Here is a 22781-nt window from a genome sequence, read left to right as displayed (position 1 = left end):
ATAAGCGTTAGTCACTCAGTCATGTCTGACTCTTTGTGACCCCATGGACTGTAGCCCACCAGTCTCCTCTGTCCATGGGATTCTCCAGGCAAGAATACTGGAGTGAGTTGCCATTCCCTTCTCCAGGGGATCTTCCTGACCCAGGGATTGAACCCAGGTCTCCTGCACTGCAGGCAAATTCTTTACTGGCTGAGCCAACAGGGATGTTTAAAGTATTGGCCTTGGAGAGAATAGCATGGAAATGGATACACTACCAAGTGTGAAATACATAGCCAGTGGGGATTTGCTATATGACTCAGGGAACTCAAACCAGGGCTCTGTGACAACATGGGGTGGGAGGTGGGAGAGAGATTCAAGTGGGAGGGGACATATGTATTCCTGTGGCTGATTCATGTTCATGCATGGCAGAAACCCACACAGTATTGTAAAGCAATTATCCTTCAATTAAAAATAAATGAAAAACTAAAGTGTTGGCCCAAACTCTACTTTAAAAAGAAATTTATTGGAATATAGTTGATTTACAATGTTGTGTTACTTTCTGCTGTACAGCAAAGCGAATCACTTACATACATACATATATCCACTCACTTTAGATTCTTTTCCCATATAGGCCATTACAGAATATTGAGCAGAGTTCCCTGTGCTATACAGCAGGCCTTTGTTAGTTATCTATTTTATGTATAAAATAATTTATACTTTGTATATAATAGTGTGTATATGTTGGTCTCAATCTCCCAATTTATCCCCCCTACACACACCTTTGCCCCCTGGGAATCATAAGATTGTTTCCTACATCTGTAATTCTATGTCTGTTTTTTAATAAGTTCTTTTGCACCATCTTTTAAGATTCCATCTATAACTGACATCATACGTGTCCTTTTCTGTCTGACCTACTTCACTCAGTATGACCATCCATCCATGGCGCTACAAACAGCCCAGCTCTGCTTCTCTGGTTCACTTTTTATTCTTGTTTTTCTTTTAGCTTAACTGAATAAGCATCAACATGCGGTCTAATAAGTACTCTATTGTGTCGTTTTATGGAAACGTCAGTGATCAATAAAATATAGTGCTTCCCTTCAGAAGCTTCCAACTGAGTTCCTATGAAAGTAGTCAACTATACAACAATGTGGCATGATATATGTCTTAATTGTTCTGAGGAATGTTTTTGAGTGAATAGGGCAAAGTTTATTATTTGAAACATTTCTCAGAGAGGAAATACGTGCCAGAGAAGACTAGCTGAAATATTTTCAGCCCTGTGGAATTAAGTGCACTCGAGATATTTTCTGGAGAAGGACATGGCAACTCAGTCCAGTGTTCTTGCCTGGAGAATCTCAGGGACGGGGGAGCCTGGTGGGCTGCCGTCTATGGGGTCGCACAGAGTCGGACACGACTGAAGCGACTTAGCAGCAGCAGCAGAGATATTTTCACCAACTTTTTTTATTTTTTAATTTTTCTTTAACTTTTTATTTTGTATTGGGGTGTAGCCTTATTAACAATGTTGTGATAGTTTCAGCTAAGGGACTCAGCCAAACATATACATGTACCCATCCTCCCCCAAACTTCCCTCCCACCCAAGCTGCATTGAGTCCCGTGTGCTTACAGTAGGTCCTTGTTGGTTATCCATTTTAAATACAGCGGTGTATACATATCCATTCCAAACTCCCTAATTATCCCTTCCTCCCATCCTTCCCCTGGGCCACTATAAGTTTGTTCTCTAAGTCTGTGAGTTTCTTTCTGTTTTGTAAGTATCATTTCTTTTTAGATTCCATATATAAGGGATATCATATGGTATTTCTCCTTCTGTATCTGACTTACTTCACTTAGTATGAAAATCTCTAGGCCCATCCCTGTTGCTGCAAATGGCTTTATTTCATTCTTTCTTAATGGCTGAGTAATATTCCATTGAATGTATATATATACCGGAGAAGGCAATGGCACCCCACTCCAGTCCTCTTGCCTGGAAAATCCCATGGATGCAGGAGCCTGGTAGGCTTAGTCCATGGGGTCGCTAAGAGTCGGGCACGACTGAGCGACTTCACTTTCACTTTTCACTTTCCTGCATTGGAGAAGGAAATGGCAACCCACTCCAGTGTTCTTGCCTGGAGAATCCCAGGGATGGGGGAGCCTGGTGGGCTGCCGTCTATGGGGTTGCACAGAGTCGGACACAACTGAAGCGACTTAGCAGCAGCAGCAGCAGTATATATACCACATCTCCTCTATCCATTCTTCTGTCGATGGGTGTTTAGGAGGCTTCCATGCCTTGGCTATTGTAAACAGCGCTGCAGTGAACATTGGGGTTCGTGTATGTTTTCAGATTATGCTTTTCTCCAGATCGAAACCAGGTCCCCTGCATTGGGAGCAAGAGTCTAGCCACTTGACCACCAGGTAAGTCCTTGTAGATTCTTTAGTAATAGCCACTCTGACCAATGTGAGGGGGTGCTTCCTTGAAGTTTTGATTTGTATTTCTGCATGAACATTGCCTTTTTGAGCAGTCCAGCAAAGTTGTTTTGTAGAACACTTTACATTCTGGATTTGTCTGGCTGTTTCCTCATAGTGTTTGTAACTGTATGTTTAATTTTATGTGTCAACTTGAGTGGATCACAAGGTGCCTGGATAGTTGGCTCAACATTTTTTCCAGATATGTCTATGAGGGTGTTTCTAGAGGAGATTAGTACTTGATTGGTAGACAGTAACCTATATTGCCCACCCCATATAGATGAGTGTGTGTGGCTCAGTTGTGTCTGACTCTTTGCCACCCCGTGGACTGTAGCCTGCCAGGCTCCTCTGTCCATGTAATTTCCCAGCAAGAATACTGGAGTGGATTGCCATTTCCTTCTCTAAGGGATCTTCCCAACCTAGGGATCGAACCTGTGTCTCCTGCATTGGCAAGCGGATTCTTTACCACTGCACCACCAGGGTGAAAAGGTGTTAGTCGCTCAGTCATTTCTCTTTGAGACCCCAAGGACTGTAGCCCACCAGGCTCCTCCACCCACGGGATTCTCCAGTTGAGAGTACTGGAGGGGGTTGCCATTCCCTTCTCCAGGGGATCTTCCTTCCCCAGGGATTGAATCCAGGTCTCCTGCATTGCAGGCAGATTCTTTACCAGCTGAGCCACCAGGGTAGCCTGCCACCTGGGTAGGTATCATCCAATCCACTAAAGGCCTGAATAGAAGAAAAAGGCAGAAGAAGAGAGAATTCATTCTGTCTGACTGAATTTAGGCATCGATCTGCTCCTGCTTTCTGGCTGGGGTCTGTGCCATGAAGAGCTTCTTTTTCAAGTCTTTGGACTCTGCCTTGAACTGCACCACTAGCTTTCCTGGCTCTTTAGCTTTATACACAGCAGCTCCTGAGATCTCTCAGCCTCTATATTCATTCAATCCATTCCTTTTAATAAATCTCTTCTTCTAACAAAAGAATATGACAGTGAGAGCGGGACATCCCTTCCAAGATCAGGGTATGGAGAAAAGTGTGACGTGGACTCCATCTGTCTCTCTCTCCGTCTCCCTCTCTCTCCTTTCATGCTGGGATAGCATGGAATGGGCAGAATCTAAGGCCCTCATTCCGACAATATTTAGGAAACTGAAACCTAATAAAAATTTTGAGAAAGAGCTCGTAAACAGACTCTGCAGCGCAAGTGCCGTTTGGAGATGACCGCACCCCTGGCCTACAGCTTGTTACGACCTCATGAGAAACACGGAGCCAGGAAAAGCCACCTAAATCTTTCTGAGGTTTCCTGGCGGCAGAAACTATAGGGTAATAAAAATTGCTTATTTTAAAGATGTCAACTTAAGTGTTATTGTTTTCCAACAATGAACATTTACCCCAAGCTGTTCAGCTCCTGGTTTTACATTCCACTATTATTGCCTGACTCTATGTTTACAAGCTGCTATTCTTCTGTAAAGAAAGCTTTCTTTTATTTTTTCTTTATTTTTTTTCCTGAGTGGAAAGATAATTACATCTTATTTTCAATCAATATTGTTACTTTCTCTTCAAAAACAAGAAGGCAGATTAAGGGTCCCCAGGTTTCAGAATCCCTCACAGAAAAACCAACAAGCGACTATGCAGGCAAGAACACTTGTGTGGGGACTTCCCTGGTGGTTCAGTGGTTAGGACTCAGCCCTTTGACTGCTGGGAACCTGGGTTCCAAACCTGGTGGGGGAACTTAGATCCCACAAGCTGTGTGATGCAGCAAAAAAAAAAAAAAAAAGAATAGCTGTGTGAAAATTCTAGATCCCAGCAGGGAGGATGAAGAACCCCTTGAACAACAAAACTGAGCAAAGGCACATTAGGAGGGTGTGAAGAGTGGTTTCCCATTGACCACCCTCTCCCAGCCTGGTGCAGCGCCACACAGACAGCGTACGCCTGGGTCTACAGTTTCTCCAGTGGGGAGAGCCCGAGGTTGACATCCAGTTTGGCCAGGATTCTGGAGGGCCTCCCCAGAGGGCACACTTATGTCTCATCTCCCAGGAAACACTGGGGGAATCAGCAGGGCTACACTAAACAGGGTCAGCTTGAAACCAAGCGGGAGAACAGGGGGCCCGACAACCAGTGCAGGGATCACGTTGTGGCACCGTAGTGTTCCTGCTGGTGATGCACTGAGCAGAGCTCCCCGGGAGTGATGCCATCCCCCCACATCTGAGCCAGGGCTCCCCGGGAGTGATGCCATCCCCCACATCTGAGCCGGGGGCTCCCCGGGAGTGATGCCATCCCCCCATCTGAGCCGGGGGCTCCCCGGGAGTGATGCCATCCCCCACATCTGAGCCGGGGGCTCCCCAGGAATGATGCCATCCCCCCATCTGAGCCGGGGCTCCCTGGCTGGCCAGAGAACACAGTCAGTGGTTCTGTCCAGTTTTGGTATCCAGCCAGCAGTCCAGCCCAGCCAAGGGGCTCATTCTACCACCCCAATTGGACAGAGAGTCGAGCTTGCAGCCTTGCCCAAATGCAGAGCAAGGTGTCTCTCCCCAGGCACCCAGGGCAGCCTGAGCAAACAGCCTACACGTTATCCCTGTCCATCTGTAAAGCCCCACCTTCAGCACCACATGGATGATGGCCTATGGCCCTGCCCATTTGTTGAGCAGAGCCTGGGGCCTCACCTGGACAGGAAGCTGGGTTGGCAACCCTGCCCAGTCGTGGAGCACAGCCTATAGACTCCCCACCAGGGAACCCAGATGGTAACCTTGTCTGACAGCAGAGCAGAGGCCCACCCACCCCTGCCCCCACCCCCGCCTTAGAGCACAAGAAACAGCCCTGCCCTATTAGACCCCGAAGCAAGCCCTGCTGGACTGTGGGGGCTGCCAGCGAATACCCACTGAACCCCAGACTGGGTGGACTGCTGAAGGCTTTCTCTGCCAAAGTGAATGTGTAGACCCTTGAAGAGGAGCCATCTTCCTCAAATAGGCAGATACCAGGGCAAGGATTCAAGAATCACAAGTAATCAGGTACACAAGACACTGTCAGAGGAAAGGAATGAAGCTCCACAAACCCTAAAATATGTAGAATTATGAATTGTATAGGGCTTCCCAGGTGGCGCCTGTGGTAAAGAACCTGCCTCCCAATGCAAGAGACATAAGAGACGCAGGTTTGATCCCTGGATTGGGACGATCCCCTGGAGGAGGGCATGGCAACCCAACATCAGTATTCTTGCCTGCAGAATCCTGTGGACAGAGGAGCCTTGCCGGCTACAGCCCATAGGATCACAGAGTCAGACATGACTGAAGGGACTTAGCGTGTATGCATGCGTGAATTGTATAATAAAGAATTCAGAATAAACTCTTAAAGAAATTCACTGAAGCCCCCCCCCAAAAAAAAACACACATAGATAACTAAATGAAATAGAAGAATAACACATAAACAAAATTCCAGCAAAGAAATAGAAACCATCAAAAAAATCAGATTAGAACTCAAGAATGCAATGAATGAAATGAAATATTCAGGAGAGTTTCAACAGTCAGATGAAAGAAATGGTGAACTTGAAGATAAGTCTTTTGAAGTTTTCCAGTCCGAAGATCAAAGGACAAAAGGAGAAAGAGTGACGAAAGCATACAGGACTTATGCAATACCATCAAAGGCCGTGTCATTGGTTTTATGGGAATTCCAGAAAGAGAAGAGAGAGAAATGACGGAAAAAAAATCAGTATCTCGTCTGACCACGATATTATGAAGCTAAAGATCAATAACAGGGGATAAATTTGAAAATCCGCAAATATGTGGAAATTAAACAACGTGTTCTGAACAAATATGGATCAAAGAAGAAATCAAAAGGAAAATTAAAAAAAATTAAGACTAGCAAAAATAAATATACAAAATACCAAAACTTGTGGGATGAAATGAAAATAGTTCTTTTTTTGGGGGGCCACAGCACAGCTTGTAGAATCTCAGTTTCCCAACCAAGCTTTGAACCTGGGCGACAGCAGTGAAAGTGCTGAGTGCTAATCACCAGACCACTAGAGAACTCCTGCAATCAGTTCAACAGGGAAGTTTATAGCGATGAATGTTTAAGAAAAAACAAGAATCTCAAAGAAACAACCCGAAATTGAACTACACCTCAAGGAACTAGAAGCAGAACAAACTAAACAAAAAGAAGAAGAAAGGGAATAAGAAAGATTAGAATAGAAATAAGAAAAATAGAACAGAAATAAATGAAACAGAAACTAGAAAAACAGACCCCATAATCAAGTGGGAGTTATCCCTGAGATGCAAAGTTGACTTAACATACACAAATCAATAAATGTGATACAGTGCATTAACAAAATGAAGAATTAAAATCATATGGTCATCTTAACCAATGTAGAAAAATATTTGCTAAAATTCAGATAACCTGATTAAAAAATGGGCAAGGACCTAAATAGACAGTTTTCCAGAGAAGACATACAAATGGCCAACAGGTAGATGAAAAGGTGTTCAACATCACTAATCTTCAGGGAAATGGAAATCAAAACCGCAATTAGATACAACCTCATGCTTGTTGGAATGTCATCAAGAAGATGAGAAATAACCTGTTGACTGAGGATGTGGAGAAAAAGAGAATGCTTGAGCAGTGCTGTTTGGAACTTAAATTGGTACAGCTAATATGGAAAATTGTATGAAGGTTCTTCTAAAAATTAAAAATAAAGCTACCATGTAATCCAGAAATCCCACTCCTGGTTACATAAACAAAGGAAATGAAATCAGTAGCATGAAAAAATACCTGTACTTATATGTTCATTGCAGCATTATTCACAATAGCCAAGAAACAGAAATACTAAATGGCCATTGATGGATGAATAAATAAAGAAAACGTGGCATATGGGGAGAGAATGTTATATTACTCAACCATGAAAAAGAAGGACATCTTGCCATCTGAAACACAGATGAACCTGGAGGACATTCTGCTAAGTGAAATCAGCCAGGCACAGAAAGACAAATACTCTATGATATCAGTTATAAGTGGAATGTATTGATGAAACTCTCAAACTCGTAAAGCCCAAGAGTAGTATAATGTTGGTTGCCAGTGGTTGAGGGTGAAGAAAATAGGGAGAGATTTGAAATGGTACATAATTTCAGTTATAAGATGAATAAGCTCTGAGGATCTAATGTACAGCATGGGGACTATAGTTAATAACAGTGTATTGTGCACTTGAAATCTGCTAAGAGTAAATCTTAAGTGTTCTCACCACAAAAAATTTTTTAAACATTTGAGATGTTACTACTCACTTGATTGTAGTAACAATGACACAAAATATATGAAATCATCATGTTATACACCTTAGCTAGGACATGGAGGCAACCTAGATGTCCATCGACAGACAAATGGATAAGGAAATTGTGGTACATATACACAGTGGAATATTACTAAGCTATAAAAAAGAACACATTTGAGTCAGTTCTAATGAGGTGGATGAAACTGGAGCCTATTATGCAGAGTGAAGTAAGCCAGAAAGAAACACCAATACAGTATATTATCGCATATATATGGACTTTAGAAAGATGGTAACGACAACCCTATATACAGGACAGCAAAAGAGACATAGATGTAAAGACCAGACTTTTGGACTCTGTGGGAGAAGGTGAGGGTGCGTTGGTATGAGAGAATAGCATTGAAAGGTATATGTTACCGTATATAAAACAGCTGGCCAATGCAAGTTCGATGCATGAAGCAGGGCACTCAAAGCTGGTGCTCTGAGACAATCCAGAGGGATGGGGTGGGGAGGGAGATGGGAAGTGGGAGGGAGGTTCAGGATGGGGGACACATGTACACCCATGGCTGATTCATGTCGATGTATGGCAAAAACCACCACAATATTGTAAAGTAATTAGCCTCAATTAAAACAAATAAATTGACTAAAAAATCATATTGCACAACCTTAGTATATATATATAATTTTTACTTGTCAATCATACCTCAAATAAGGCTGGGGAAGGGAGAGAAGTGTATTAATTGTCATGCATCTGGGGATTTTCCAGCCATTTTTCTACCATTGATTTCTAGTATATGCACAGCGATGTGGGGATATATATATTTGGCCATACTTTATGGCCTGCAGCTTAGGGGCTTCCCTGGTGGCTCAGAGGGTAAAGCATCTGCCTGCAATGCAGGAGACCTGGGTTCAATCCTTGGGTTGGGAAGATCCCCTGGAGAAGGAAATGGCAACCCACTCCAGTATTCTTGCCTGGAGAATCCCATGGACAGAGGAGCCTGGCGGGCTACAGTCCACGGGGTTGCAAAGAGTCGGACACGACTGAGCGACTTCACTTTCACTTTCATGGCCTGCGGGACCTTCATTCCCCGAACCAGGGACTGAGCCCAGGCCTGGTGAGTGGAAGCACCGAGTCCTAACCACTGGCCCACCAGGGGATTCTTTTTTATGATTTCTATTCTTTCAAATGTGTTAAGGGATGTTTTCTGTTTCAGAATGTGGCCTATCTTCACATATGAATTTGAAAGGAATGTATATTCTGCTGTTGAAGATGAAGTATTCTTTAAATATCAATTAGAGCCATTGATTGATGGTGCCTTTCTGTTCACCTGTATCCTTACTTCTTTTCTGCCAGCTGGACCTATCAATTACTGACAGAGAAGTGCTGAACTGCATTTTATGTAAGTCCATTTCTCTCCTCTCCTGGCATAACAGTCTTCTCAAAAGTGTTTTCAGTGTTTTTTCTATAGTTTGCAATGTACATTTAAAACAAATTTAAGTCCACTTTTAAATGCTTATACCCCTTAGCAATTCCTTCCTCTCTTCCCTTAGAACATTGGTGTTATCCATTTTATCTATTCATACAGTTAATATGACAATACCCTGTTGCAGTCATTCCTGTGAACATTTATCTATTAGATCAATTCAAAATAATAAAAATGATTATTTTAACTACATTCATTCCTTCTCTCACACTCATCTTTGTGAGATGCAAGTTTCTGACCTATATGATTTTCCTTTGCTCTAAAGAACTTCTTTAACATTTGTTTTTTTAATTGAGATACAATTGACATGCCATATTGGGTAAGGTTAAGGTGTGCAACATGTTGCTTTGATATGTATGTATTACAATCAGGTTACCACGTAATGCTAACACCACCATCATGTCCCATGATTATAATTTCTTTTTTTGTGGTGAGACCATTTAAGATTGAATTTTGTAGCCAATTTGAAGTATATAATATGGTATTATTAACTATAATAATAAAGCTGTGCATTAGATCTCTAGAATTTACCAAACTTTTCACTGCAATTTGTTTCCTTTGACTAACATCTCCTTAAATCCCCCACTGTCTCTGAGCTTCCTGACCTGTGGTTTAGTGTCTGACAGTAAGCTGGAGAAGTTCTAGGTTATTACTGTTTTCTTCCTTTATTCCCTTCTCTCTCTTTTCCTTCTACTATTCCCCTGTGTGTGGCACATTTTGTAATTGTCCCACAGCCCTTGTAGATTCTGGTCCAGTTTGTTTTTCCAGGCTTTATTCTCTTTGCTTTTCCGTTTTCTTTTCTTTGAAAATATCTATTTATTTGACTGCACTGGGTCGTAGGGTCTTAGTTGCAGCACGTGGGATCTTTCGTTGACATGTGGGGTCTACGTCCCTGACCAGGAATTGAACACAGGCCCCCTGCTTTGGAATGGTGGGGTCAACCACTGGACCACCAGGGAAGCCCCCTCAGTTTTCAGTTTGGATTGATAAATCCTCAAACTCAGTGATCCTTCCTTCAGCTGCATCTAGTCTCCTAACAAGCCCATAAAGGCCTTCTGCATTTCTCTATTGGTGTTTTCGACCTCTATCATTTCTTTATTTTCCTCTGTTTCATTAAGGTTTTTTCCTGAAGTTTTATCATGTTTTGTTTGGAACACATATCTGGGTGGCTTCATCTTGCTCGACGCTCTGAGCTGCTTTCTATGCATTAGGTACCGCAGTCACCTCTCCCTGTCTTGCAGGGTTGGCCTGTGTAGGAGATGAGAGCTTTATTGTTCGAGCTGCGCTAGCTCTTCATTGTTTCCCCATTTCCTTGTGAGTCAAGTGCTATTTCACTTTTAATAGCTCCCAGTGGTTGAGGATGTGCCAAGACCAGTCAGTGCCAAAGGAGAGGATCTTAGTCGCACCTAGGTTCAAGCTGATTGGAAGCCAGATCCCCAGGGAAGTGGCTTTTACAGAATGCAAATATATACAGTCCTGTGGGGTGACAAGCATAAGCCCCACCAGCCACTAGAGCCAAGGGATCCACAGGTGTCCTCTGGGTGACAGTCGCAAAAATCAGGGCTCCAGACAAGTGCATTAGTTCCTTTCTAGGAGAAGCCAGTGAGGTGTGGGCAGGCAGAAAGTGAAAGAAAGTGAAAGTCGCTTAGTCTTGTCCGACTCTTTGCCACCCCATGGACTATATAGCCCCAGCCAGGCTCCTCTGTCCATAAGGATTCTCCAGACAAGAACACTGGAGTGGGTTACTATTCCTTTCTACAGGGGATCTTCCTGACCCAGGATTCAAATTCAGGTCTCCTGCATTGGAGGTGGGCTCCTGACTGTCTTAGCTACCAGGGAAGCCCAGGCAAAGGGAGAGTAAAAGGTGGGGTCCCCTGGCTGACATTCCCTGAGCCCCTCCGTAGCCTCTTGATGCCTCTGTGTGTGTGTTAGTCGCTCTTTGTGACCCCCTGGACTGTAGCCCTCCAGGTGTCTCTGTTCATGGGATTGATTCTCCATTGGATCTCCAGTGGGTTGGGTTGCCATTTTCTTCTCCAGAGGATCTTCCCAACCCTGGGATTGAATCCAGGTCTCCTGCATTGTAGGCAGCTTCTTCTGAGCCACCAGGGAAGCCCCCTCGATGCCTCTAGATGCGTGCCACACAGCAAGCCTGCTCCTAAATCAAAGTTCCAGGACAAGCAAGTTGGCCTCTTTCTCCGAAAGCCCTGGGGTGTATTTCAGGCTGCTCTCTGCGTAGTACCCTGGGGGTGGTGGCCTGCCAAGAGCTGTCTGTCGGATTGCTAGATTCTTGTGCATGCAGGAATACAGGGGCCCCTGGCCGCCAGAGCCAAGGAATCAAGCTGCCAAAACCAGAGGACCAGAGGCAAAAACTGGGGCACCAGATAAGCATAAGAGCTCCTCTCGAAGAGATGCTGGCCCACTGGAGCTGAGCAGAGGTAAATCATGAAGATAGCATCACCCTCCAAGATCTCAGCAAAGGTTTAAGGTCAGCCTTAGATGTGCCTTTCATTAGAAGCCTGCCCCTCAGGCAGCAGCTATGATGATAAACTGATAGGCCTCTCCCACAGAAAGACCAAGCTTCTGGGTCTGTTGCCTCTGACCATGCCCCAGGGATGGTAGAGGTTTACGAATTCTTTCTCCTGGATTCCTGCTGTAGGACTCCTGGAGCAGAAACCCCACTGGCCCCAGAATCAGGTGACAGAGGTGTCTTCCAGAAGCAGCCGCAAAAGTCAGGGACCAGACAAAGGTACAAGTTCCTTTTTGGAAGATATTGGTGAGCTGGAGCAAGACAGAGGGAGAAGGCAGATTGCATTCATGGGTCTCCATTCCCCAAGAGCATCTCCATAGGCCCATATAAGTGAGTCAAAGCAGAAGCCCATCCTTTAGGCCAAAACTCCTGAACAAAGAAAACAGGTCTCTTTCTCAGAAAGCCTGGAGAAGCCGGTGCGGCTCCCTGCCAAGAACTGATTGTTACAGTCCTGTGGGGCCTGAGAATGCAAGTCCTCTCCTTTGGCACTGGCTGGTCTTGGCACACCCTCAACCACTGGGAGCTATTAAAAGTAAAATAGCACTTGACTCACAAAGGAATGGAGAAACAATGAAGAGCTAGCGCAGCTCGAACAATAAAGCTCTCATCTCCTACACAGGCCAACCCTGCAAGACAGGGAGAGGTGACTGCGGTACCTAATGCATAGAAAGCAGCACAACGTCAAGCAAAATGAAGCCACCCAGAAACATGTTCCAAACAAAGCAAGATAAAACCTCCAGGAAAAAACCTTAATGAAACAGAGAAACGTAAAGAAATGATAGAGGTCAAAAACACAATGCAAACGGGCGGGTGTGCGTGCTTAATTGCTTCCGTCGTGTCTACCTTTTTGCGACCCCAGCGACTGTAGCCCACCAGGCTCCTCTGTCCATGGGATTCTCCAGGCAAGAGTACTGGAGTGGGGTGCCATTTCCTCTTCCAGGGGATCTTCCTGACCCAAGGATTGAACCTGCATCTCTTCCATCTCCTGCACTGGCAGGCAGGTTCTTTACCCCTAGCGCCGTCTGGGAAACCCATATACAAGCAAGGGCTCTGGACATATGTAGAAGTCCCCCTTTGGGAGATACTGGTGTTCTGGACTGCAGCATGGTGGAGATCCACCTACCAGCAGGAGCGAGGTGGCGGGGGTGGGGGGAAGCAAAGATGGCATCCCCCGAAAAGAGGAAGAAAGAAAGAAAAGCGGTAGAAATGAAAGAAAAAAGAGGGAGAGCAGAAGATGGCACCTGCCAGCCTCCATCCCCGGAGTTTCCCAGCAGGCCTCTGCCCCTCAGGCCAACATGGTCAAAGCAGCGAAGTCCTTTTCACAAAAAGCCCGGGCCCTTTTCAAAGGGCTGCTTCTGCGCTGGGCCCTGGCGCCGTTGGGTCAGCGCACCAGCCCTCAGTTTGCTAGAGCCGTGTGTCTCCTGTGTGGTCTGCCCTGCTGGTTTTCAAAATCAGATGTTGTGGGGGCTTGTCTTTCAGGAGCAGGTCTTAAAGGCCGGGGTGTCCAATATGGGGTACAAGCCCTTCACTCCTCAGTGAGAAGCTCCAGGTGTTGAGATCACCCCTTTGCGGGTACCCGCGCTGGGGGTGAGGGGCTTATGGTGAGACTGTGTCTCTGCCTTTCCCACCTGCTTCATTGTGGCTTTTCTTGTTTACCAGGTGTGAAGGGTTTCTCTGCTGGTTTTTAGGTTTCTTTCAGAGGAAATTGTTCCACATAAATTTGGCGTCTCAAAAAAATGGTAATAATAAAGGGACTTCCCCACTGGTCCAGTGGTTTAAGACTCCATCTTCCAATGCAGGGGGCACTGGTTCAATCCCTGTTCAGGGAGTTAAGATCCCCCGTGCCATGCAGTGCGGCCAAACATTAAAATAAGAAGAAATTAAAAAGAAATAAAAATCAATTCAGTGTGTCCATGGGAAGAGGTGAGGTCAGGATTTTCCTATGTAACCGTGTTGAATTGGAACCTCTACCACTTCTTTTTTGTTCTTTCTTAGAATTTGCTTCTCTCTGCTCACCCATCAGTTGCCCAGTTCCTGCATGCTGTCAACCTTGTCCTTAGAGCCCTTACCATAATATTTAGAGTTGTTTTCAATTCCTGGACTGATAAATTCCAACATTCCTTTCATATCTGGTTCTTATGTCTCATCAAAGTGTGGTTTTTGTGGGCAGAGGAGCTGAAGTCATCATCAAGTGTGAAATATTTAAAGCAGACACACAAGCGTTTCAGCAGTGCAGACAATTAACTCTGTTGCTGTGGATGACGGAACTGTTGGCAAAACATGTCTTCTGATATCCTACACAGCAAACAAATTTCCATCTGAGTATGTACCGACTGTTTTTGACAGCTATACAGTCAACTGTTATGATCAGTGGACAGCCATATACTCTTGGACTTTTTGATACTGTAGGGCAAGAGGATGATGACGATCTGAGGTACCCACAAACAAATGTAGTTCTAACTTCCATGGTGGCTCAGATGGTAAAGAATCTGCCTGCAATGTGGAAGACCCAGGTTCCATCCCTGGGTCAGGAAGATCCCCTGGAGAAGGGAATAGCCACCCACTGCAGTATTCTTGCCTGGAGAATCCCATGGGCAGAGGAGCCTGGCTGGCTTCAGTCCATGGAGTCACAAAGTGTCGGACACGACTGAGTGACTAACACTTACCTACTTAGATATATTTCTAGTCTGTCTTCCACTGGGCTCTTCATCCTCATTCAAAAATGTGAGAGAAAAATGGGTGTCTGGGACTTCTCTGGTGGTCCAGGGGCTGAGACTCTGTGCTTCCAATGCATGGGGCCTGGGTTCCATCCCTAGTTGGGGGACTAGATCCAGCATGGAGCAATGAAGACCCGGCACAGCCAAATTAATACATGTTTTTTAAACAGTGAGTGTCAAAGTTAACTCACCACTCCTTTCTTGCTTGTTAGGACCCAAACTGACCTCAGAGATGACCCCCCTCCTGTTGAGAAACCTGCCAAGAATGAACAGAATCCCATCACCGCAGAGACTGCTGAAAAACTGGCCTGTGTGGCCTGAAGTTTGCTAAGTATGTGGCGTGTTCTGTACTCACACAGAAAGGCATAAAGAATGTATTTAACCAAACAATTTTGGCTGCCCTGGAGACGCCAGAACCGAAGAACAGCCACAGGTGTGTGCTGCTATCAACAACTCTCCAGGAGTGTTTCTGCATAGCTGGTGTCCGCATGATCCTACAAGCAATGTTTCAATCAAACTAAGGGTTACAAATTAAAATTTGTTTGTGCAATAATAACAAAACTGCACCTACTTGCGTGTACTTATGTGCACGAGACAAGACCCATAGATATGGCCTCCTTCCCTCTCTCAATGCCAGTGAATTTTGAGTAATTGTGGGTTGTCAGAAAAATGATCAGTGCTAGTTTTTGTTTTGTTATTTCCAAAAAGATTTGTTGCTGTTGCTTTGATTAAAAGCAAGGCATGCTTGTGATGGCTCTGTAACAGACTAACGTGGGTGGTTGAAGGTGTTCCTGAGTTCCACTCGGGAGAGCAATCTAGGCTGTGCGTGCGACTCTCTTCGAGCCCTCCAGGCTCCTCTGTCCATGGAATTCTCCAGGTGTGAATACTGGAGTGGGTTGCCATGCCCTCCTCCAGGGAATCTTCTGACCCGGGGATCAAACTCACATCTCCTGTGTCTCCTGCATTTGTAGGCAGATTCTGTACCACTAGAGCCACCTGGGAATCTTGGTGTTTTTTTTTTTTTTCCTTTTCCTGGGTTGTGGTGCAGGAAGTGTGTATAGGATTTGGTTTTATTTAGTCTTGTGTTTTTAATTCATTAACCATTGGACAGTCCTTAAAGGGAGGAGGACGGACTGAGTCTACATTCTACTTCCTAAATTTAGTTTAGAAAACATGTTCCCCACATGGTACTCTCAGAAAGGAGTACAGTAAATGCCTCATTTAATAATATAATCCTTTAGGGGAATTCCCTGGCAGTCCAGTGGTTAGGACTCGGTGCTTTCAATGCTGTGGGCCCTGGATTCTATCCCCGGTCAGTGAAACTAAGATATATTAATACATACTCTGTGAAAGTTGCCTTTTCTCTTGAGCCTTAAGCAGGTCCAGTGTTTAATGAAACTTATGAAAGTGGGGAGAATCTGTCTTGCTCCTCCCCTGTTCTAGGATGCACTATATATGTGTCTGTAGCTCTCAAGGAAATTTGTTTGCCATTAGCTGATTTTTTAAGTTACTTTCTTTTTTCACTGATAAATGTAGAAAATATTGTGCCTTTTGAAATACACAAAATGGATTGAGTGAAAGTGAAAGTTGCTCAGTCATGTCTGACTCTTTGGAACCCATGGACTATACAGTCCTTGGAATTCTCCAGGCCAGAGTACTGGAGTGGGTAGCCTTTCCCTTCTCCAGGGGATCTTCCCAACCCAGGGATCTAACCCAGGTCTCCCACATTGCAGGCGGATTCTTTACCAGCTGAGTCACAAGGGAAGTCCAAATGGATTGAGTATACAATTAAAATACATTTTTCCCCCGGTCCAGAAAAAAATGTGGTTTGGCCTTTAAAATTTTTCCTCGATAGCCAGACTTGATGTGCTAGGTAAAAGGAACTGCTCTAAATAGGCCTGTAGTAATGTGGTGGCCAGGCGGGGCAGGGGAAGTCCTACTGGTCACGATGAGGTTTCAGCCTTTTAGGTCTCCTAGGCTCCTCAACTGTGAACCTCAAGTGTTTTGATTTTTTTTTTTTCTTACTGTCTTCCTTCCCCTTAGGGTGATATTCCCTGGTGGCTCAGATGGTAGAGTCCCTGCTGCCCTCCCCGCCACCCCCCACCCCCCACCCCAACTCCAGTATTCTCGTCTGGAGAATTCCATGGAAAGAGGAGCCTGGCAGGATATAGTCCATGGAGTTGCAGAGGAGGACACGACTGAGCGACTTTCGCTTCTTTGCCATGGATAGGACTGAGTGGGCTGGAGTTGTGTAGTTCCTTTTTCCCACTTGAAGGCTATGGTTAAGTGGAGTTGGTTATTTCTCCGCCCCTAGGTGAGGCTCTTATAAGACCCCAGCAGACTAGGGTCTGATTTAACTAATTTCTCCTGAGGGCAGGCCTCATTAAGAGAGAGCCCTGGGGTATTTAAGAACAGGTTCCATTTCCCCTCACCCTTCAGAGGTATGAGGGGATTGTTCTCCCATGTTTACTGTGAAAACTCTCAAGCTGTGGGAGTCAGAGGCGCCCCTGCTTTGACTGGATTCTCTGGCGTTTTTTAACTCTACAGTTATGCACACTGAGCGTCTAGCAATTTAGCAATTGTACTTCGAGTCTTCCGACGTCAGCCCCGGTTCCTGCCACGGCCCTACTCCTGGCTCTGTGCTCGGGTAAGCCAGTAGTCTGTGTTTTCGCCTCTCCAGACTTGGCAGCATGCCCTGTGTCCTCCCTTCCCTCCAGGATCCAAGAAGAGTTGTTGATTTTCAGTCCATTCAGCCTTTTAATTGTTATTAGGACAGAGTGGTGACTTCTAGGCTCTTAACTGAGAAAGGGGAATGGTTTTCCTATTTTTCTTTTGCTTGCGGTTCGGAACGTTCTATCAGAACCTAGAAGGGAGGGTTTGGGGGTTTGGGGGAGCATACCTCACTCTTTTTTTAGTTGCTGGAGAAAATACTGAGCTTCCACCCTTCCAGCTGCGCGCGTGAAGGCGACCCCAGAAGGAATAAGCCTCTGCCTCCTCCCAGGGTGCCTGTTTTGCAGTTTTTTAAACTGTGAAACATAAAGTACATGTTGTGCTCCGTGTAGGTTCGTAGCAGTATTGTTGGTTAGGACACAGTGTAAGATCTCTTCCATTTGGGTTCAAGATTGGTCTCTGTGTTTCTTTCCAGAAGACTGAATCTCCAATTTGGAGTTCATGTAGGGGCTATGGTGGGAAAGGAAACCTGTCCTGTTGATGATAAATACGAGTGTAGTTAATAAAACAGTATTTAAGGATAGACAGTTTTTAAAAAATTTTTTATCAGAGTATAGTTGATTTATAATGTGTTAGTCTCAGATGTATAGCAAAGTGATTTGGTTATACATATATAACTTCAGATTCTTTTCCCATGTAGCTTATTTTCCAAATAGGTTGTCATAGCATTCTATACAATATTCTATACAATAGGTCCCTGTTAGTTATTTATCTATTTTATATATGTGTGTGTGCTTAGTCACTCAGTCGTGTCTGGCCCTTTGTGACCTCGTGGACAGTAGCTCGCCAGGCTCCTCTGTTGATGAAATTTTCCAGGCAAGAATACGGGATTGGTTGCCATTACCTACACCAGGGAATCTTCCTGACCCAGAGACTGAATCCAAGTCTCTTGTGTCTGCTGCATTGGCAGTCAGATTGTTCATCACTAGCATCACCTATAGTACTGTGTATAAATTGATCCTAAGCTTCTAATTCATTCCTCCTTCCTCCCACCTTTCCCCTTTAGTAACCATTAGTTTGTTTTCAAAATCTGTGAGTCAGTTTCTGTTTTGTAAATAAGTTCATTTGTATAATTTTTTACAATTAGATTCCACTTATGAATGATATCATATTTGTCTTTGTCTTACTTAGTATGATACTTTCCAGATCATTCTGTGTTGCTGCAAATGACACTATTTCATTTTTTTTAATGGCCGAGTAATATTTTATTGACTAGATATACCACATTATCTTTATCCATCCTTTGTCAATGGACATTTAGGTGGCTTCCATGTCTTGGCTTTTAAAGATAGTGCTGCAGTGAACATTGGGGTACATGTATCTTTTTGAATTACGGTTTCCTCTGGATATACACCCAGGAGTGGGATTGCTGGATCACATGGTCACTCTATTTTTAATTTTAAAGGAACTTCCATACTGTTTCCATAGTGCTTGTACCAATTTACACTCCCATTAACAGAGTAGGAGGATTCTCTTTTCTGCACACCCTCTCCAGCATTTATTGTTTGTAGACTTTTGATGCTAGTCATTCTGACGAATGTGAAGTGATATAAGGATAGATACTAGATTAGATCAAATTAGGGTCACCCACTCCAGTATTCTTGCCTGGAAAATCCCATGGACGGAGGAGCCTGGTAGGCTGCAGTCCATGGGGTCGCTAAGAGTCAGACATAACTGAGCTACTTCACTTTCACTTTTCACTTTCCTGCATTGGAGAAGGAAATGGCAACCCACTCCAGTGTTCTTGCCTGGAGAGTCCCAGGGATGGGGGGGCCCGGTGGGCTGCCGTCTATGGGGTCGCCCAGAATCAGACATGACTGAAGCGGCTTAGCAGCAGCAGCAGCAAGTTTCAGAAGAGGTAAGAAATCTTCATTGACCTGCAGTATTTTTTCATAATACACAATTATTCATAAGGGAATAATCAGTGTTGCCTGGAAGGGGAAGGATTTGAGGATCACTAGGACCAAGTGCAAGATTTTGGGTAGGTTGGGTGCCTCAGGTGGTTTGGCTAGTTTGAATTTAAGAGCACAGTTGGTCTGCTTTATTTTTCTAGAGGATGGAGGGTGGTGGAAGTACTTGTTGAATATCCTGAGTGACCTGACTGTTGAAGTGAGTTCCTCTGTCACTAGAGAGGAAGAAAGGAGCCCCCATATATGGAAAATTCTTTCTGGTACCAGCTTAGCTACAGTTGTGGCAGTAGTCGCTTTACAGAAAAAAAAAAAAAGCTTCTAACCATCCCCCAAAGATATACAGGTCCTTCTTTTTTGTGTGTATAGAAAGGGAAAAGGGTAATGAGTAACTGAGGGGCCCAGAGGTGGGAGAAGAGGATAGAGTTTTTTAGATTTCAAAACACTGATGTGGAAATTGAGTCCACTGTTTAGTGGATCAGTGTTGTTTTCTCTGTTATGGCATAGAAGGGAGAGGCAATCATACAAAAACAAGGGATTGGGCTCAGCGATAGCTACCTAATCCCAGAAACTCTCAGGCTTGTTTTTTGGTCTCAGGAAAGGGGCCTTTTTCCTCTTTAAATTTTTATTGGAGTATAGTTGCTTTACAGTGGCTTCCCTGGTGGCTCAGTGGTAAAGAATCCGCCTGCCAATGAAGGAGACGCTGATTTGATCCCTGGGTTGGGAAGATCCCCTGGAGAAGGAAATGGCAACACCCTTCAGTATTCTTGCCTGGAGAATCCCATGGACACAGGAGCCTGATGGGCTGCAGTCCATGGGGTGGCAAAAGAGTCGGAGACGACTGAGTGACGCAGCAGCACAAGAGCAGAGCAGCTTTACAGCGTGTGTTAGTTTCTGAAAGGTGGATCAGTTATGTGTGTGCCCACCCTTTTTTAGGTTTTCCTTCTCACTTACATCACCACAGAGCTATAAAACAATAGCTTTCAACAAAATCAAACCAAGAGACGGCAACACCGCTCCCCCAAACCAAATTCAAATCCTTCCCATGCTACTGTGGACACTTGTCTGGAGTACACGGATCAGGAGCTGGACTTCAGGGACACTGCACTGGGGCTCAGAAAGCCTCAGGACCTGGGTGGAGCGGATGGGGGCCTAGAGATGGATTTCCAGTTCCATTCCAGTAATGGCACCAAAGTGCCATCAAAGACAAAAACCAAACAAAATGGTAAAGAATCTGCCTGCAGCGCAGGAGACCTGGGTTCAGGCTCTGGGTTGGGAAGATTCCCTGGAGAAGGGAATGGCTACCCACTCCAGTATTTGCCTAGAGAATTCCATGGACAGAGGAGCCTGGCGGGGCATGGTCCACAGAGTCACAAAAGAGTTGGACACAACTGAGCGACTAACACAGTGGCACCAATCTGTCAAAGACAAAAGCCAAACATGTAAGGAAACTGAGTTTATTCAGACTGTTGCCATTATGGAGAACAGTTTGGATCCAAAATCAGAGTCAGTTTGCCTTAGATTTTTTTTTATAGGGAGGATATAGACAAATTATAGGTAGAGTGGTTTAGTTAGAAGTGCTTTAATAACTTGGGGACGTCTTGGTCAGCTGACAAGGAAATGTGTATCTTGGTGTCTAGCTACTTTGGGTTCATTACTTTTTTTTTTGGCTGCACTGCAGGGCTTGTGGGATCTTAGTTCCCCGACCAAGGGTCAAACCCATACCCCAGCGAGCTGAGTCCAGTGGTTAACTGGACCACCAGGGAGTTCCCCTCCCCCCCCCCCACCATGGGTGGTGCCCTTCTAATCTGTTAATCATTAAGACATCATTAAACAAAGGACTGGGAAACAGAGACCCTGTGTTTGGCTTTGTTGGTAGGTTCAGGCAAAAATGGAAAGGTCTGTGTTTAATCTTCTCACAGGTGCATGAGGGAATCTTCTGTGAGCCTTATGGTAGTCGTGAGAAAGAGTGGACAATGACTCTAACATGAGTCATATGGGAAAAGATGGTTTACTGTGGTTGCTGTTCAATCACCAAGTCGAGTCCGACTCTTTGTGACCCCCATAGACTGCAGCATGCCAGGCTTCCCTGTCCTTCGCTGTCTTCCAGAGTTTGCTCAAACTCATGTCCACTGAGTCAGTGATGTCATCCAATCATTTCATCTTCTGTCACCCGATTCTCCTGCTGCCCTCGATCTTTCCCAGCACCAGGGTCTCTTCCAATGAGTTGGCTCTTGTGTGGTTACCTATTTCCAATCACAAAATGGTAGGATGATTTCCAGGGGGTGGGAGAAGCTGAAGCTATTTCTTAATTATCAATGTTTTTCTGTGGTACAGGGATTAGGTATAAAGTTCAACACTGTCACTTTCAAGGTGGATTTTTTTTCATTATGATCTAGTTGTTTTGGTAGTATTTGTTGAAAAGATTGTCCTTTCCCCATTGAATTTGTTGCTGCCAACGCTGCTGGATTTTCCAGGCAAGAATACTGGACTGGGTTGCCATTTCCTTCTTCAATACTGGAATGGACTACCATGCCCTCCTCCAGGGGATCTTGCCAACCCGGGGATTGAACCCAGATCTCCCTCACTGCAGGCAGATTCTTCACCGTCTGAGCCACCAGGAAGCCCTGTTGCAAAGACTTTCCTTTCCCCATTGAATTTGTTGCTGCCAATACTGTGTTTCTAAAATTAAAACTTTAGTTCCTCAGTTGCATTAACCACACTTCAAGTGTTTAAGAGCCACATGTGGCTCATGGCTACCATAATGGATAACACAGAAACAGAACATTTTTATCATCACAGAAAATTTTATTGAACAATGCTGCTATAGGCCATATAGCACAGTGTCTAATAAATATTTTGCTTTTTTGCGAAAAGCAATCGAAAGCAAATAACACTGTTAAAGGCATATATGAAAAAGTTAAAACTTGATGACTGAGCACAATTTATTTTGAGGATTTTATAGTGACCAACTCCGGGAGATAGTGAGGGACAGGGAAGCCTGGCATGCTGCAGTCCATAGGGTTGCAAAGAGTCAGATGTGACTGAGCCACTGAATAACAACAACAATAATGAGGCATGGAGAAGGAAATGGCAACCCACTCCAGCATTCTTGCCTGGGAAATCCCATGGTCTGAAGAGTCCAGTGGGCCACATTCCATGGGGGTTGCAAAAGAGCTGGGCACAATTTAGCTACTAAACAACAACATAGTGAGGCAATGTTGACAAATACAAATATAAAAACACTTTTGTAAAGCATACATTAGACCAGACTAATTCAAAGGATGTTTGGGCATGTATGATGCTGAGCTCTTAGGAGCTGGCTCGGTACAAAGTCTCTCTGTTACATATTTTTATTTAAAATTCTCCTTAATAACTAGAATTCCAGAATCTTTAATTTGGGGATGGTAGAGAAAGGAGCTGTATTGGACTAGTTATGAGCATTTCTATTAAGAGAATTAATGAAAATACTTTAGCAATACTTAGAACAGGAAACATAGACTTTATGAGACCACCAAAGCATCTATTTATTCCTGATTTGCATATTTGAGAGAATTCAAACCTAGTGCTCTCTGGCACCACAACTGAACAACCTTGTAGATATTGCTAGATGTTTAAAATATCAGATCCTTCAGAATTTTTTCCAGAGAGGCAAGTTTAAAGGCTGTACACTATAAAATCCAAACCACTGACAATACCAAACGCTAGGGATGATGTGGAACAATAGGCTGCTGCTGCTGC

The sequence above is a fragment of the Bos javanicus genome, chromosome 12 (assembly GCF_032452875.1).
Source record: "Bos javanicus breed banteng chromosome 12, ARS-OSU_banteng_1.0, whole genome shotgun sequence".
NCBI lineage: Eukaryota > Metazoa > Chordata > Mammalia > Artiodactyla > Bovidae > Bos > Bos javanicus.
This window is presented reverse-complemented; position numbering follows the sequence as displayed.